The sequence below is a fragment of the Suricata suricatta genome, chromosome 5 (assembly GCF_006229205.1).
Source record: "Suricata suricatta isolate VVHF042 chromosome 5, meerkat_22Aug2017_6uvM2_HiC, whole genome shotgun sequence".
In the NCBI taxonomy this organism is placed as follows: Eukaryota; Metazoa; Chordata; class Mammalia; order Carnivora; family Herpestidae; genus Suricata; species Suricata suricatta.
In genome coordinates, this window is record NC_043704.1 from 58,547,126 (window position 1) to 58,551,297 (window position 4,172).

Here is a 4,172-nt window from a genome sequence, read left to right on the forward strand (position 1 = left end):
TATATGTTAGAGTTTTGAGTATGATTTCTGTGATAGATTCTTTTAAAAAAGAATGCAGTAATTATCAATAAAATGAGACTCAATTTTTTGCTTCTATAAATTTCAGATTACATGCACTTGGTATTTATTGAAAGACAAGAAATTAATATGTATTTAATTCCATGAAAAATTGCCTCAAGGATAGAGCTATATTTATTTAATTTTTTATTTGAGAGAGAGCTAGTGTGGGGGAGGAAGGGGAAGAGGAATCTTAAGCAGGCTCCAAGCCCACATGAGGCTCCATGCAGGGCTAATTATGGGGCTTGGTCTCAGGCTCCTAGGATCAAGACATGAGCCAAAGAGTTGGAGGCTTAACCGGCTGAACCACCCATGAGCCTCAGAGCTGTATTCTTTTTTTTTTTTTAATTTTTTAATTTATTTTGAAAAAGAGAGAGAGCACAAGGAGGAGAGGGGCAGGGAGAAAGGGAGAGAGAGAGACAATGCCAAGCAGGCTTCATACTGTCAGCACAGAGCCCAATATGGGGCTCGAACTCAGAAGCCACGAGATCATGACCTGAGCCACAGTCAGACACTGGACTGACTGAGCTACCCAAAGTGCTTTTGGTGTTTTGTGGTAAGGACTTCTGGAGCCCAGAACATTCTCAGAATACTGAAAGAATCCTCTGTACTCCCACTTCACATCTGCAATTCCAAGGTTCTTTCCATGGTCCCTCCCCAGCTTTCACTATCTTTCTTGACACTGGTATAGAAAACTTGAGAAAAAGAGGCAGGAATAAATCCTTTCAACCACTGTATCTGAAATGAACCAATCCATGGGAGATCCTGACCTATGTAGGTGAGGAGACAGTAGTGTGTCTGGCATCAAGTATAGAATGTCCCCAGAACAGGATTGCCAGCCTGTTTCAAGTGATAGTGTAGATCCTGCCCCTTCCTCTTGGATAGGCCATAGGTCAGAAGGGAAAAGCCAGTGAATGCACACACACCAAAGTGTACGTGCCTTGCTGGCTCCAGGAATTAAACAAGCCAAAACAAATAGCAATGCTGCTGCTGGCCTGGGAGGCATCTCACCTCTGCCCCAGAATTTCAACCTAGCAATCTGATTCCAGAACACATATTCTCACCACAATCTTAACCTACAGGACTTGGGGAGGAATTGTGTGTTGTTCTTTACTCGTCTTGATTTTGTATTTGCCTTTTTGAATTCCAGCAGAAAAAAGGGAGCCTTCTGACACAGGAGGAAGAGAAGTTAACCTGGTATGTCCCATGCATCTGTTAAAACAAATGCAATCTATGTTATACCATGTTAATCTTGATACAATATTTCAAATTTAATAAGTCCATGTAACACTTACCCTGTGCCAGGAGCTGTTCTAAATGCTCTCTATATAGACTGACTTTTAAACATGTGTTATTTTTTAATGTCTATTTATTTTTGAGAGAGACAGATAGACAGGCAACCCAAGACAGAGTATGAGTAGGGGAGGGGCTGAGAGGGAAACACAGAATCCGAAGCAGGTGTCAGGCTCCAAGCTGTCAGCACAAAGCTTGATGCAGGGCTGGAACCCAGGAACTTCAAGATCATGACCTGTCCCGAAGTTGGATGCTTAACCAACTGAGCACCCAGGTGCCCCTAAAAAATGTGTTGATTTCACACTTAATTCTATCTGCAGCAAAGATTCTTCAGAATTCACAAGTTTCACAATGAGTGTCCTTTTGGAAGGGCATTAGTGGCAGTGGAGACCGGAAGTAGAAAATTCAGAGATTGGAATGTAAGACCTTGGCTATGCTCTTGATCTGTTATGTGACTTCAGGCTATTTATATATTCTCACAAAAACACCTTAAAATCTTTTGGTAGAGAATTGAGAGTTAATGAAAGAATGAATCATAAATAATCTCATAAATAGCATGTGATTTCTTCAGACTCCCAGCAGATAAAAAAATATGACCATAGGTCTAGTTATTATGCAAAAAGTTCTTGCAGTATGTGTGGGCTCATCAAGGAAGAGACCTCCCAGACAAAGCAAAGGGCATTCTGGAGGCAGTGCCAAGTTTTCCTACAAGTTTTTGGCATACAAACCTAAGCTTTTTATTTGGGGCTCAATGTTGTGTAAATATTGGAACTCCAAAAAATGCAAGGTGAGGCAATATATTTCTGAAAAAAATTTATAAGGTTCTTCAGTTAAAAGAAAAATAATCATAAATGAGGAACGTGTGTGTGCATGTTTCACTGTGGAAGGGTAGAGATAAACCCATAGTAACCCTCAAAAGTTTCAGAAATGCCAAATGCATATATGGCCAATAATTTTACATATAATATTAAATGATACTCAGCATTCCTCACTAGGTTGCACAATTTTAAATAAAACCAAATATATTCAACTTTGTAAACTCATATTAATTTTTTAGTAAACAGCTTTGTGTTGGGTGCTAAGGTTTTGTTTTTCCAAGTAGGAAAATTTTCTTAAATGTTGTTTTCTTTCTTCCTATAGTGAACAACAATGAACTACATTCTGTTACAATCAGGCGTAAGATCTAGGAAACTATTTAAAACAATGATCTAAATGGGTTCTTGTATAAATAAAGTCCAGCCTGGTTAAAATGTAGTTATATTTCTTTGTCTGTAGGCTGCACAAATTATTTATGATCTGAAGTTGAACTCAAGGGGCTTCTCTCTGTGTGCAATTGTTGGAATTTTATTTTAAGATGCTTGCATCTTTTGCAGGAATTCACAGATTTGGCCCATTGGAGATGGCCAACATTTCAGAAAATATGGTGATGCCATGTTAGATCTTTGAGACTAAAGATTTCTTAGGCAGGGACTGTACTGGAATCAGTGGAATAGAAATCCAACGGAGAGAAAGGAGCATAAAAATATGGCAGATACATATAAAGGCCAGAGTTCTCATCTTATTCCAGAATGGTCCCTGGAGGTTATAAAAGTACTTAAAATACTAAAAATTACTGACCTGTGTGTTTTTGTTACAGTGCTTTGTAAACGTAAGCCGGCATTACAAATGCAGAGCAGGAGAGCCGCTTTGGTATTTGTCATATCTGTCCACATCAGCCTTGCGGCATCCACCACTTTGCTGACGGGCTACAGCATAGGCTCAACCACAGAACCCCGTGCTTTCTTTTACCTCAGTCATTCTAACCGAGTTTTCCATGGAGACCAGCCGGCTTTTGGGAAAGGAGCCAGGTCACTGAGTTGACAGACTTCTATACAATCGTAAAATTACAACAGGGATCCTGTTGATATACTGAAGACTATGGCTATTTATCAGGTCACATGACAGTTTTCTCCTTCAATGCTTCTCTGGAGAAATCACCCAGGTTCCTTCCAGGGGGGGTGGGGCACTTTCCAGCTGAGCCCAGAGACTGGGAGGGGGAAAGCTCTTCCTGCCTCCCTCAGTCATCCCGCTTATTTCCCGGGCAGCCACCTCACTGAAGGCAAACAGTATGCTCAGCGTCCGATGCTTAGTTTCTTGGAATAGAGCCAGAAATTCTGCGGTAGAAATCTGCCAGGAAGGGAAAGGAGATGGACTACTTCACATACAAAATAAGGACGATAAAGGACCAGACAGGCATGTAGACTGTCGAAGACTGAGGATCTGATACCTTCAGGGAGTTAGACCAAACCTCAAGCGTGTAAATCGATTGGCAAATTAAAAATTAAAATAACAACTCTTAGCATTAAAATGGTATCTTCATTTTTACCAAGTAAGGTCCTTGTTTAGTTAGGAGTGGTTAACAAATAACTGAAAAGAGTAAGAAGCTCAGGACACATTTTATTTTCGTTTTTGTAAGGTCACCTCTTTTTCTGTTTTTTTTTCTTAATTTTTAATATTATTAATTTATTTTTGAGAGAGAGAAAGCACGAGTAGGAGAGGGGCAGAGAGAGAAAGGGAACAGAGGATCTGAAGCAGGCTCTATGCTGACTGCAGAAAGCCTGATGCAGGGCTCACATTCACAAACTGTGAGATCATGAGCTGAAGTCCGATACTTTACCAACTAAGCCACCCAGGTGCCCCTCTTGTTTTTGTTTTTTAAGTTCATCTCTTTCTCAGAAGCTTTAAGATATTTGACTTATTTGGAGGTATAATAATTTTCTTGTGATAATCCAGATATTGTATAATTTTTCCTGCAGGTAGACCCTCCCTTCCTAAAATGGAAA

General features: G+C 40.0%; 1 protein-coding gene across 1 annotated transcript in view; it reads left to right on the forward strand.

Moving 5' to 3' along the window:
* Positions 1-4,172, forward strand: part of TMPRSS7 (transmembrane serine protease 7) — a 37,043-nt gene that overhangs the window by 31,894 nt on the left and 977 nt on the right. The window lies entirely within an intron of this gene.